The sequence below is a fragment of the Bufo gargarizans genome, chromosome 3, assembly GCF_014858855.1.
Source record: "Bufo gargarizans isolate SCDJY-AF-19 chromosome 3, ASM1485885v1, whole genome shotgun sequence".
In the NCBI taxonomy this organism is placed as follows: domain Eukaryota; kingdom Metazoa; phylum Chordata; class Amphibia; order Anura; family Bufonidae; genus Bufo; species Bufo gargarizans.
The window spans coordinates 6398868-6413295 of record NC_058082.1 but is presented as its reverse complement, the minus strand read 5'-3'; the positions used below and the strand labels follow the sequence as shown (position 1 = coordinate 6413295).

The 14428-nt window shown below is 48.9% G+C and overlaps 1 protein-coding gene and 1 long non-coding RNA gene across 3 annotated transcripts in view; both read right to left on the bottom strand.

Moving 5' to 3' along the window:
- LOC122930746 overlaps positions 1–14428 on the bottom strand; it is a 286203-nt gene that overhangs the window by 120355 nt on the left and 151420 nt on the right. The window lies entirely within an intron of this gene.
- The window catches only part of LOC122930747, a 53923-nt gene that overhangs the window by 17201 nt on the left and 22294 nt on the right, over positions 1–14428 (bottom strand). Inside the window, exon 1 of one of the 2 annotated variants that reach the window (XR_006388170.1) lies at positions 6779–7066. The exons of the other annotated variant lie outside the window; for it this stretch is intronic. This is a non-coding gene — a long non-coding RNA (uncharacterized LOC122930747). Of the gene's footprint in view, positions 1–6778; positions 7067–14428 lie in introns of those variants that run through there. 2 annotated transcript variants of the gene reach the window in all.

Below are 14428 nucleotides of genomic sequence, written 5' to 3'. Positions count from 1 at the left end.
TTAACAACAGAGGAATAATTCAAAATGAACTTTCTGTAATAATTGGCAAAACCCAAAAACCGCATCAGCGCCTTCTGATTCTCAGGAAGCTCCGAATCAAGCACAGCGCGGACCTTCTCAGGGTCCATCCGCAAACCAGAAGCGGAGAGAAGAAAACCAAGAAATTGAATCTCCGGAACCGCAAACACACATTTTTTCCAGTTTAGCGTACAATTTATTCTCCCGCACAATCAGCATGAGTCTTGAAATCAGGAGAAAAAAAATCTTAATGTCATCTAGATACACCAGTACAAATTTCCCCATTAAATGATAAAAAATGCTGTTCACAAAATGTTGGAAGACGGCCGGAGCATTCATCAAACCAAAGGGCATAACCAAATTTTCAAAATGACCCTCAGGGGTATTGAAGGCCGTCTTCCATTCGTCTCCTTCTCTGACCCTGACCAGGTTGTATGCCCCTCTTAAATCCAACTTAGAAAAAACTTTAGCCCCAACAATCTGGTTAAACAGGTCCGGGATCAGAGGAAGCAGATATGGGTCACAAATCGTGATACCGTTCAGCTCCCTGAAATCCAGACAAGGTTTTAAAGAAGCATCTTTTTTCTTAACAAAAAAATAAAAACGCAGGGAGAGAAGAAACACGGCGGCACTGCCTCCACTATAGAACTTAAGGTGTCCAAGTCAGCGTGCTTGCGGTGTGTAGGTATCCAATAGGTGGTGCTCTGCAGGAGTGGGCAACAAGCAGGAGTACACAATGTGGAGAGAAGAGAGCAACAACGTTGCGGCACTCACCGGGATACAAAGGCCAGTCTTTATTGAAGCTTCCTTAGAAGTAGATACATCGGGGGTCCAGGGGCGGACACAGTGTTGCAGGAATCAGTGTTGTGGGATCGCGCTTCCTCAGGCCGCTCAATACGTCATGACGCAGATGCGTCCTTTTATAGGGGCGGGCAGAGGACAGCCGACGCCGTCACCCACAGCTGCGCGCCCCTGGATACAAATGACATATTAAAAACATGCGCACAGCAGTGACAAGATGCAAATACAATCAGATAAGGGTACAGATATTAAAGCATGCAATGGTTCATGTTATGCATGGTCATGGATGGATGGCGTGGACATTGTTAAAAGGTGGTATATATAATATTCTGTGGATAGCGGAAGGCCACATAATAGTGGGACTGTAGCTGGTTTTGGAGTAAATGTGGGCACACTTTATTAAATCAAGAGTGGTGAACATACCGGTGGATCGTGGCAAGATATAAACAAACAGAGGCTCATGGACATATGTCCTATTGCATATGGCGCTTATCGACATATGTCGGATTGCGCTAGGCAGGTGTCAATCACAGGAAGACAGACATGTCATTCCTGTCATTCATGCCTGCCGGGCCCATGGCGCTTGTCTGCATTATCCACCTTGCCTCCCTCTGCAGGAGTAGGCGATGCCGGTCACCCCCGCGAGCGATGGGGCCGACATGCTCCACCCCGGCAAAGGAGAGGCAACGAGGATGTGCATCGTGGGCGCTACGGATGTGGTCCATGAGACGCGGACTGCCTCTGCCCGAGCGTATGGAGCCGACATGCTCACGAATACGCTCAAACAGAGGACGAATGGTCTTACCTATATAAAAGCGCCCGCAGGGACAGAAAACCACGTACACCACATACGATGTGCGGCAGTTAATAAACTCCCGCACTGTATGCGTTACCCCCCCTAGGAGTAAGCGCTTGCTGCAAGTGTTGAGTGAGCAAAAAGAGCAATGACCGCATCTAAAGTTGCCCTTGGGCTTACCTAGCCAGGTCTCGCCCTTGGGTGTCGAAAAGACACTCCTGACGAGTTTATTTTTAAGTGTGGGGCATCTCCTAAATGCGATCAAGGGTCTCTCGTCCGTTACACTGTTGAGGGAGGGATCTCCTCTTAGGAGGTCCCAATTTTGGTTGATCACCTGTTTGACTGTGTCTGCGGCAGCACTATAAAGGAAAGAGAATGCGAACCGTGATTGCGTGGTGTTTGTGTCTCTCTCCCTAAGTAGGGAGGTACGATTAAGTTTGGCGGCTTTGCGAAAGGCCGCTGAAACACCATTCGGCGGATAACCCCTATCTAAAAGCCTGTTACGAAGTTCTCCAGCTTGCCTGAAGAAACCTTCATCAGTGTCATTAATTCTGCGTAGTCGGACAAACTGTCCATAAGGGACCGGACGCTTCACTGAGGGTGGATGAAAACTGGTCTGGTGGAGGAGGGAGTTGGTTGCGGTGGGTTTACGATGGCCGCTGGTATGTACCCTGCCATCTTTTACGTCGACCCGCACATCCAGGAAGTCCAGAGACTCACCACCAAACTTGATGGTGAACCTCATGTTCATCTGGTTGTGTGCGTTAAGATGGTCGAAAAAAAACAGCGGCCCTTTCTCAGGCTCTCAGAGATATAAGCACGCATAGTGACCCTTTCAGGTTGGGAGAGAATGTATAGACGTGATTTTGGCAGCTTGGCGCCTGGGATGAGATTAATAGGGCAATCGTACTCCCTGTGCGGGGGCAACTCCTGGACGCCACTCTCGGAAAACACATCCGAAAATTCTGAGAGAAAAGATGGCACAGTCTTGGTAGAAACCTCTGAAAGAGACGCCATTAGGCAATTCTCTCTGCAGAACTCACACCATTTATTTGCCTTGCTTGCCAATCAATGGTGGGATTATGTTTAGTGAGCCAGGGTAGCCCCAACACTAGTGGAGTAGGTAATCCGTTTAAGACGAAACATGACATTCTCAACATGAGCGTCACCCACGGATATTGTGAACTATGCCCTTTAACAATATTTGAGAAAATGGAGCGGAATCAATAGCAAAAACAGGTATATCCTTTTCCAAAGTGCATACCTGGAAACCATGCGTTGTTGCAAATTGATTATCAATGAGATTGACCGATGCTCCTTTATCCACAAAAATCTCACAAACCATGTTCTTGCTCTCTAGCGCCACCCTGGCAGGTAGGAGAAAACGGGAACTACAAGTAAATGGCAAACCTTCAATTTCCGCATCAACCTTGGCAATAGTAGCAAATGGAAGGCTTTTAGAGTTTTTTTTTTTGGTTATGTTTTTATTACCCTCAGAAAACTTCATGAATCTCCTAGAGGGGCAAACATTAGCCAAATGATTTATACCCCCACAACAGAAACAAACCCTCCTCTGAGAGCTGAATCCTCTACTATCAGAGGCAAGCAAACCCAGCTGCATGGCCTCCTCCTCAGAGGGAATTGAGACAGACTGAGACCCCTGCGCACTGAATGAGACAGCCCCACTGTCCTTGGGCTGAATATGACCGGAAAGAGTAGTCTCCTCTCTCTCTCTAAGACGCCTGTCAATACGAACAGCTAGAGACATGGCTGACTCTAAGGACGCTGGTCTCTCATGAAAAGCGAATGCATCTTTTAATCTTTCCGAAAGACCATGGCAAAATTGACTTCGGAGTGCAGCATCATTCCAACCAGTATCAGCTGCCCATCTCCGAAATTCAGAACAATATATCTCTGCGGACTGGTTACCCTGGCATAAAAGACGCAGTCTAGATTCAGCCAGAGCAATACGATCTGGGTCATCATATATCTGCCCCAGGGCTACAAAAAGTTCATTGATCAGAAGGGCCATGTCCCCACCGGCAGCGAAAAGGCCCAAGACTGAGCGTTATCCCTGAGCAGCAAGATGATGATCCCCACCCTCTGCTCCTCATCACCAGAGGAATGGGGAAGTAGGTGAAAATGGAGTTTGCAAGCCTCTCTAAAGCGAACAAAATTCTTACTACCCCCGGAGAAAGTATCCGGAAGCGAGATCTTAGGCTCGGAACAAACTCCATGAACGCCAGCAGAACCGGTCACCTGAAACTGAGACACAGTTTTACGGAGGTCTGCTACCTCCAGCGAAAGACCTTGCATGCGGTCAATCAAGGCTGAAACCGGATCCATGCTTAAGACAGTTATGGCGGTTTATAATGTCATGGATGAGATTTGCAGATAGCTGGAGCCAATAAATAAACGATCGACTGGCTTGATCCCAAACTAAGGAGCATATAGGTGAGCCCTATAAAACCCTAAGAGACGATTGCATGTCCACGTACCTAAGCCTGTGTGACACCTGAAAACCCTATAAAAGGTAGGGGACACGACCAACGGCTCCCTGCACTTCATACAGAGGGAGTCGGGGTCACCTAGAATCAAGCCAGCAAGCAAACACAATAAAGTAAAAGGACTTATCTGAGCAAACAGCAGATGCAGCCTCCAGCAGTGAACACTTCATCCAGGAAGTAGTATAAACCGCAAAGTGAGGCAGTATGTGAGGGAATATAAAGGAAGACGATTATGTCTAAATAAGTGACACCTGGCAGAAGGAAAGGAGATGAGAAAGTGAAACCAAAACAAAGAACATCATACAAGAGGTAGAGAAGAACGTCTGCCAGAGCTTCTTGCAGAATTGGCTGTGACACCTGATCAGTGAGAGAGCCGGCAGGCAGGAGAACCATCCGTTCAGTGCATGGCGGAGGAAGGTCCTACACTGTACAGAAAGGAGATGAAAACTACAGCTTAAAGACCTTTGATGATGTCATCAATAGGAGGAGCCAGAGCAGGAAGACTGTACAGCCAAGACTGGTGTAGGGAAATGTGAGTTTTCAGTAAAGATGCTAAGTGTGTATGTGTAGCAGAGCTGCATGTGTGTAACAGAACTGCATGGGAATAGCAGAGCTGTATGTGTGTAAAACAACTGTATATGTGTAGTAGAGCTGTATGTGTGTAACAGAGTTGTATGGGTGTAGCTTTTTTGTATGTGTATATGGCAGTGCTGAGTGTGTATAGCAGATCTGTTTGTGTGTATGGCAGTGCTGAGTGTGTATAGAAAAGCTGTATGTGTGTATAATAGATCTGTATGTGTGTATGGCAGTGCTGAGTGTGTATAGCAGAGCTGTATGTGTGTATAGCAAAGCTGTATGTGTGTATAGCAGTGCTGCATGTGTGTATGTAAGTGCTGTCCGTGTATAGCAGAGCTGTATGTGTATATGGCAGTGCTGAGTGTGTATAGCAGTGCTGTGTGTATAGCAGAGCTGTATGTTTGTATAGCAGATTTGTATGTGTGTATGGCAGTGCTGAGTGTGTATAGCAATTATGCTTAGTGATGTCCCGAACTATTCGCCGCCCCCTATACATCATCATTGAGTAAACTTTGACCCTGTACCTCACAGTCAGCAGACACATTTCAGCCAATCAGCAGCAGACTCCCTCCCAGACCCTCCCACCTCCTGGACAGCATCCATTTTAGATTCATTCGGAATCTGCATTCTCAGTGAGAGGAGGGACAGTGCTGCTGCTGCTGATTCAATAGGGAAAGCGTTAGCTAGGGCATTATTCTGTGTCCACAGACTCATCTGCTGTAAGGACAGCGTCCAGACAGCACCCCAAAAAGCCCTTTTCAGGGCTGGTACATCAGTCAGCTTTTTTTCCATATATATATATTGCAGTTGCCTGGCTGCCCGTGTGTGAGAGGCTGCAGGCTCAGTCACAGACAGCACTGTGTGCACACCATTCATACAGGGTGGGACAGAAAATACCTTTCAGATAAAAAAAATTATATTTAATATTTTTCTGTGATATAATCACATTTGCAAGCCCGTGTGTGTCAGGCCCACACAGACTGTATTGTGGCCACTGGCTAGTGGCTAGGCCTCCACTCATACCGTTACAGGGTGTCACTCACTCAAATACATTGGAGATCAAAAAAATTACATTTAAAATGTTTCTGTGATATAATCACAGTTGCAAGCCCGTGTGTGTCAGGCCCACACAGACTGTACTGTGCCCACTGCCCACCACTTATATAGGGTGGCACAGTACCTTGCAAGCATATTACCACTTATCTAATAAAAGATGACAGGCAGAGGCAGGCCACGCCGCAGGGGCCGTCGTGGTCGTAGTGCTGTGATTTCCACTGGCCCTGGAATAATGCCCAGTGTTCAGAGGCCACGTACCCTAAACCCCAAAAATTCTGAGAAAATAGTTGACTGGCTTACACAGGACACCCAATCTTCAACAGCTTCCGCTAAGAACCTTGACGCACCATCCTCCTACAGCTCAGCTTTGGTCACCTGCTCTCAAGTTACCACTCTCCCGCCCGTCGCCACCACCACCACCACAGCTGCTTCACTTGATCCCTCAGAGGAGTTATTTACACATCAGTTGGATGAAATTAGTGATGCGCAACCATTATTGCCAGAGGATGGAGATAACAGGGATATGTCTCAGTCAGGCAGCATTACACACATGGACGTACGGTGTGATGATGATGATGATGTTGTACCCGCTGCTGCTTCCTTTGCTGAGGTGTCAGATACAAGTGAAGTGGTTGATGATGACGATGTTTCCGTGCATGCCACGTGGGTGCCTGCTCGAAGAGAAGAAGAAGAGGGGGAAAGTTCAGAAGGGGAGACAGAGAGAAGGAGGAGACGAGTTGGAAGCAGGGGGAGGTCATCTCAAGGAGCTAGTGGCACAGTCAGACCAGGGGCGTAACTAGAGGTGAGTGGGCCCCACAGCAAATTTTTGTATGGGCCCCCCCTGTGTAAACCCCACTCCTTTGGCTAGTCACGATCTAGACCAGACAAGGCTGCCATGCCATCCTTTTCCTATTATATGTGTAAAGGCCGATTTATTGGCCTGCATTTGTGGGAGGGGTGTAGCTGCCTTTATATCCGGCATACGCCCCTCCCTCAATGAACGTCTCGTCTTGTTTCTACCTACCACACATGCAGGCAGGTGTCGGCAGTGTTCCTGGGCTCACGAGTCTGCGGTCAAAGGTGAGTATGCTGCCTCATCCAGCAGCCATGTCCACGTAGTCCGGCCGGCGGTGTTTCGGCTCCCCAAGGTGAGGGGGAGCACCACCGCACCGGAATGATCGGCAAGGGAGCTACGTGCGGCTCCCCATGCGGCCATTCATCGTAGGGTTTCAGGGGACAGCGTGTTCCCAACTTCGGCGCAGTCGTAAAGTCTTGCACGGGCCGCCGTGCAGTTAGATAGGAAGGTAGGGAGCCTGAGCTGCAGCAGGCTCGGTGGTCTATTAGTCAGGTCTACCTGCTCCAGCTCAGTGCACAGGTCAGAACCCTGCTTGCTGGTGAAGATTAACCTCTTAGTGACCAAGTGTTTTTTCATCAATGTACTTGTATGGGGTCTAGTTTTTTGCAGGACAAGTTATAGTTTTTAATGCACCATTTCAAGTACATGTACTGATTGATTAAAGCAAGCTGTTTTAGCTAAACCCTCCGTTGTTTAAGTCAGTAAAAGGCGTATTAATGGTCACTAAGGAGTTAAAATAAAATATTTAGTATATATAAGGGGGGGGGGGGTCATATGTGGTTTAGGCAATATTGTTAAGCACCCCTTTTGTAGTTTCTCAGCAGGCTTCTCTTTAAGTTGCAGCACTTTGTGTCATAAAAAAAAAAAAAAAAAAAAAAAAAGAGGCTGAGGCTGTTTGTGTAGGTTAATCAGGATTTATTCTCAGTTTGGTACTATATTATAGTACTGCTACACAGCATGGTCTTACGCCGTATGATTCTTTGCACTAGGCTCAGTCGTACACGCAGCGCGTTTGTTCCACTCAGTTTACCGTAGTTACTTTTGGTTTCCGCATTACTATTGTTACGTTTTAATTCCTGTTCACACTTGTACTCTGGTGTTTCATGATTTGATGTTTATTTTCTAGGTCCATGCTTCCCTTTTCTCGAGTATCGCCAGAGTTTTTCTTAAAAAAATAAATAAAAAATATATATATAAGTAAATAAATAAATCATTGATTTGTCAGCCCCGCATGGGTCCCATGTAGCTAGTCTCGACTCCCTCATCCCATCGGAGGAGGTTAGCATGAAGTATTCCTCCATTGACCAAGCCATAGCTATCATCATGCACTTAGGTCCTGGAGCAGCGTTGTCTAAGGCGGATATATACGACGCCTTTAAGCTTCTCCCGATCATGCCGGCCCTCTGGCAGTGGCATGGCATTAAGTGGAGAGACCAGTATTACTTCTCTTCGAAGCTCACGTTTGGTTCTAAAAGCAGCCCGTGGCTATTCGATCAGTTGGCACAGGCCCTCCACTGGGTGTTAGAGAACAAGGTACAGTGTGAGCATGTCATCCATTATTTAGACGACTTCTTGCTGATAGAGAGGCCAGGAGTTGCCCCAGTAGGTCTCAAGAAGCTTCTGAATTGTTTCTCTCGGTTAGACGTCCCAGTGTCCCCTAAGAAGGTTGAGGGTCCGTCCACTGTCATCACTTTCCTGGGCATTGTTTTAGACTCGCAAAACATGCTAGCGAAGTTACCCACAGCTAAACTGAACAGGATCAGGGAAGTGATACACAGGTTCACGGTTACTACTGTGACCACTAAGGCCGAGTTACAATCACTGTTGGGCATGCTGAACTTTGCCATGCGTATAATCCCACAAGGCCGGTCATTCATTTCTCGTCTGTTGACACTCCTCCCCTCAGCACCTTGTCAGGACAGCCCGGTGCACTTAGACAGTCTGGCTCTGGCGCGGGCGTGCTCGGCCTGCGGCCCTCCGGCTGTTGCGGAACTGCAGCTCCCATCATTCCCTGACAGCCTACAGCTGTCATCCTACAGAGGGGCATCGTGGGAGTTGTGGTTTTGCGGCGGCTGGGGGGCCGCGGGTTGAGCATCCCTGCTCTAGCGGATCTTCACATGTGGGATCACTTTCTCCAGCAGTGGAATGGAATTTCCCTTTTTCATTCCCGCAATATGTAGTAGTTCTCCTGTAATTTTTTCTGACGCAGCTGCAAGTTCAGGGTTTGCAGCCATTTTTGGCACCCATTGGTTGGCAGGCGAGTGGCCAGTTCGAGTCAGACGAATCCCGGGTTTCTTGCAGACCTCAGCACTATTTGAGTTGTATCCCATGGTCGCGGCCGCCTGTGTTTGGGGTAGCAATTGGTCTAATTGTTCAGTTTTGTTTGTAACAGATAACGCAGCTGTTATCGATATTTAACCAGCGGTTTGTCTAAGTCCTTACATATTATGAGTCCCCTAAGGCGTCTAGTACAACTTTCATTAATGCATCATTTCCATTTCAGTTGTGCACACTTGCCTGGTACGCAAAACATGGCAGCGGATGCCTTGTCACGAGCTAATACCTCCCTTTTCTTTCAGATCATGCCAGAAGCGGACATCACAGGTGCCATGATTCCTCCGCACGAGTCACTAGTCCTGGTCTAACCAAACACCTAGCTACTGCTCACATGTTGCTTGCTAAATCTCTCTCACCTAATACAGCCAGAGCTTACCACACAGGGTGGAACACATATTGTAGGTTCCAGGAGCGGTTCCCTCAGGGGCAGTCCAGCTTTGTAGAATACGTTCTTGCTTTCATAGGGTTTTGTCACTCCGAGTTGAAGTTATCCCATAATACGGTTAGGTCCTACCTAGCAGGGGTTCAGCACTTTCTGGCTGTGAGCTACCCAGATCGGGGTTCCTTATTCTCTGTCCACGCTGTTAAGGCCGCTTTGAGGGGTCTGGGTAAATGTAGCGTGAAAGGACGGGTCCGTAGACAGGCTATTTCAGGTCAGGTTTTCCGTGATCTCTCTGACGCCTTAGACAAAGGTCCTTATGGTTTCCTCCTTAGCCTAGTGCTCAAAGCTGCTATTTATTTAGCCTTTTATGTGTTTGAGACCTGGTGAGTTCACAAGCTCCTCCAACAGCAGTAAGTTCGTAGCGATTAGCCAACTGGTTCCGAGTGTTGAGGGTTTCTCTTTTCTGTTGCCAGCGTCGAAACGTCACAGGTGGGTCCTCCGGCTCAGGTGTCATTCTTCCCCACAGAACACCATTGGTGCCCCGTCCGTGTACTCAATCAGTTACTGGCAGCATTAGATGGCCTTGGGCCGAGTAGTCCATTATTGCCTTTCGGACAATCGCCTCTCACAACCCACCAATTTGTGTCCCATATACGCCCGCCCTCTGTTGGCCAGCTTAGGTGTGGATCCAGCTTCGGTGTCGGGTCATTCATTCCGCATCGGGGCTGCATCCGCAACTTCAAAAAATCAGGTGCCGACGCACGTCATCCAAAAGTTAGGTCGCTGGCGGTCATCGTGTTTTAGCAGGTATATTCCTCATCCTAAGGTCGACATGTCGCTTGCTTTTCAGAATCTGGTTCTGTAATTTTGTGTTGTAATAAAGGAAAATCCTGCCTTTTAAGTTTGCTGTTTTTGCCCTCTATTCAGGCGTCCCTACATCGCCGCGGTTACGGCATAATTCTAGCCGCTTTAGAGTTGAGGGGGCCGGAGATGGGGTCAGTTCCTTCTCGCCATCATTAACCCCGACCACAAATATTATATACATACACACACACCCTATCTGTCATGTAGTGTCATTCTAGCATACTTTTGTGGGGGCCGTGTCAAAGTCTTAGGCCCCTTTCACACGGGCGAGTTTTCCGCGCGGGTGCAATGCATGATGTGAACACATTGCATCCGAACTGAATCCGGACCCATTCACTTCAATGGAGCTGTGTACATGATTAGTGATTTTCACGCATGACTTGTGCGTTGCATAAAAATCGCAGCATGCTCTATATTCTGCGTTTTTCACGTAGCGCAGGCACCACAGAAGTGAATGGGGCTGCTTGAAAATTGCATTGCATCCGCAAGCATTGCGGATGCAATGCGATTTTCACGGATGGTTGCTAGGAGATGATAGGGACCCGAACTTTATTATTTTCCCTTATAACATGGCTCGTCTTCTTTCAGGACCTGGCAGGAAAAGTACCTTTGGTGACGTCACCGCGCTCACAACGTGGTGAGCGTGGTGACGTCGGAGCAGGTCCTGCTGAATGAAGATAGAAATCTTCTATCTTCATTCAGCAGGACCTGCACCGACGTCACCACGCTCACCACCAGGTTGCTAGGAGATATTGTTTGTAAACTTTTAGTTTTTTATCACGTGCATGAAAAACGCATCAAAATGCATTGCACCTGCGCAGAAAAAACTGAACGCAATCCTAGACAAAACTGACTGGACTTGCTTGAAAAATGGTGCGAGTTTCACTGAATGCACCCTGAACGCATCTGGAGCCAACCCGTATCGTTTGTGTGAAAGGGGCCAGCCATTCCCGTATTGCGGACCGCATATGCGGATCAGCAATAAATGGGCACCCTTCCATGTGCATTCCGCATCACGGATGCGGACCTATTCACTTTAATGGGTCCGCAAACCCAGAGATGCAGAAGGGTGCGAAACGGAATCACGGAACGGAACACTATGTAAGCACTATGCAGGGCTTCCGTGGGGTTCCATTCCGCACTTCCGTTCCACCAAAAGATAGAACATGTCCTTTTTGCAGAATTGTGCTTTCCTGGGTAATATACCCGGAGAGGTGAACATGACATCACACTACACTGTATGTACAGTATCACCCCTGCTGTAGGATAGGCGCCCATTCTATGTATTGCTGCAGGGCTGACATCGACTGTAGTCTGTCCCCATGGTCTGAGCCCCTGGTAACCAGTGGAGTAGCTAGAAATGACTGGGCCCCACAGCAAATTTTTAAACGGGCAGGCAGGCGTCATACAGTGGCATTTGATTCTTTAACATACATGTGTTTTTACTGGACTATGACGTACACGATACAAAAATGCAGTACTCCACGTTGTATTCTGCACAATCCGGTAAAAAAAAAAAATTGATATATATATTTTTTTTATTACAATGAAACTCTATGGTGAACGGATGTCACTGTCATGGCATCAGTATGAGGCATGCGAATATGTTTTTTTGTATACGTTAAACGGATGGGAAAAACGTGATGTGAACCCAGCCTTAAAGGGGTTGTCTGGGTTCAGAGCTGAACCCAGACATCCCTCCATTTTCACCCCAGCAGCCTCCCTGACATGAGCATCGCAGCAGTTCATGCTCTGATGCTCTCCTTTGCCCTGCGCTAAATCGCGCAGGGCAAAGGCATTTTTTGGAGATCTGGTGACGTACCGGGGCTCTCAATGGGGCTGCCAGGAACCACGGTGACGTCACTGGCACTGATGGGCGCGACTTAGCTCTGCCCTAGCCAGTAAAACGGCTGGGGCAGAGCTAAATCCCGCCCCTCAGAGCCGGTGACGTCACCGAACACACTGCCGGGCGGAAACAAAAGAGCCTGTGCCCTGCGCGATTTAGCGCAGGGCAAAGGAGCGCATCGGAGCATAAGATGCTCCGATGCTAGCCTCAGGGGGGCTGTCTGGGTGAAAATAAGGATATGTCCGGGTTCAGCTCTGAACCTGGACAACACCTTTAAATGTTGGACAAAAATGTGATGTGAACTAGTGGTGCATTGTACAGTTGTGGAAAAAACCATACTCGCCTGCTCCCCGCCGCTCCGTGATCTTCCAGTCCCCATTCTGGCCTCATACTGGTGTCCCCAAGCTGCACATGGGCGCCCAGAGGAGTGTGGCATCAGATGGATAGGGGGCCTAGAGGGCATGGCATCAGATAAGTAGGGGGCCCACAGGACAGAACTGGGGGGGGGGGGGGGGGGGGGCTTCTGAAAGGACAGCAGATGAATGCAGCTGGGGGGGGGGGGCTACATGAGATGCAGTACAGCTAGTGGTGGCAGGCATAAGCCTGGAATGTATGGGCTCCTGATAGTGACACAGCATCTTCATTCTGCAGCACTTCCAGTGTCACTATTCAGTCTCCCCTCTCCCTCCTGTTACTGCCGACTACAGAGCAGTCTCTGTAGCAGAAGCTGGGCTGTACTAATAGTTAGGAGAGGGAGGGGAGACAGGATCTCCCTGTAGCACACTGTCCTGAGCCCTGGCTGCACTATTAAGCAGCCAGGCTCCTCTATTAATGGTCTGTGCTGATGGGCGGGGCTTAGCTCCCTGCTCTGCTCCGAGGACATTCCAAGCAGCAGTGAAGTGAGTGTAGAGGGGGGTATGGCCAGTCTGACTGTTTACTACTGCGCAGGGCCCTTGTCAGGCCGGGCCCCGAAGCAGCTGCTTCCCCTGCTTCCCTGGTAGGTACGCCACTGAGTCAGACAGCATGTATCGGCACCCGGGGTCAGCCAGACAGCACGCCAATCAACGCATGCTGTTGCCACAACCACAATGCGGTCATTGCAAAGCTCAGCAGTGTGGCATTTTTTTTGTGTGTCTGCCTCTGACAACAGCGATGCCATTTGCAACCTGTGACAAAAGAAACTGAGTCATGGGAAGTCCAACACCCACCTCGGTACAACTGCTTTGCAAAGGCACATGATTTCACATCACAAACGCCAATGGGATCAACGCATGAGTACAAGCAGCACACAAACTCAAAGCCACCATCCTCCTCCTGGTCCAGCTTCTTCAGCCACGTCAACCACTGCTGTCCTCCTTGCCCCCTCTCAACCACCCGCCACTCCGCCTATCACCTTCAGCAGTTCCATCTCATCTGCCCACAGTCAGGTGTCTGTAAAGAAAATGTTTGAGCGTAAGAAGCCAATGTCCCAGAGTCACCCCCTTGCCCGGCGTCTGACAGCTGGCTTGACTGAACTCTTAGCCCGCCAGCTTTTACCATACCAGCTGGTGGAGTCTGAGGCCTTCAAAAAATTTGTCGCTATTGGGACACCACAGTGGAAGGTACCCGGACGAAATTTATTTTAAAAAAAGGCAATCCCAAACCTCTACTCAGTGATTGAAAAGGAAGTCATAGCATCTCTGGCATACAGTGTTGGGGCAAGGGTCCATCTGACCACTGATACCTGGTCTGCAAAGCACGGTCAGGGCAGGTATATCACCTACACTGCGCATTGGGTCAACCTGCTGACGGCTGCCAAGCATGGAATGCGTGGCTCTGCAGCGGAGTTGGTGACACTGCCACGACTTGCAGGCAGGCCTACTGCCACCTCCTCTACTCCTCCTACTCCATCCTCTTCCATAACCTCCTCGGCTGAGTCCTCTTCTGCTGCGGTGTCTGGTTGCACATCAACTAAATCCCCCCAGCTCCCCAGGGGCTATTCCACATCCCGGATATGACAGTGTCACGCTGTCTTGGGGTTGACTTGCCTAAAAGCAGAGAGCCACACCAGACCAGCACTCCTGTCCTCCCTGAACGCACAGGTGGATCAGTGGCTGATCCCGCACCAACTGGAGATAGGCAAAGTGGTGTGTGACAATGGAAGCAATTTTGTGGCAGCATTGAATTTGGGCAAGTTGTCACATGTGCCGTGCATGGCACATGTGTTGAATCTTATCGTACAACGCTTTGTGTCTAAGTACCCAGGCTTACAGGACGTCCTCAAGCAGGCCAGGAAGGTGTGTGGCCATTTCAGGCGTTCCTACACGGCCATGGCGCACTTTTCAGACATTCAGCGCCAAAACAACATGCCAGTGAGGCGCTTGATTTGCGACAGCCCGACACGTTGAAA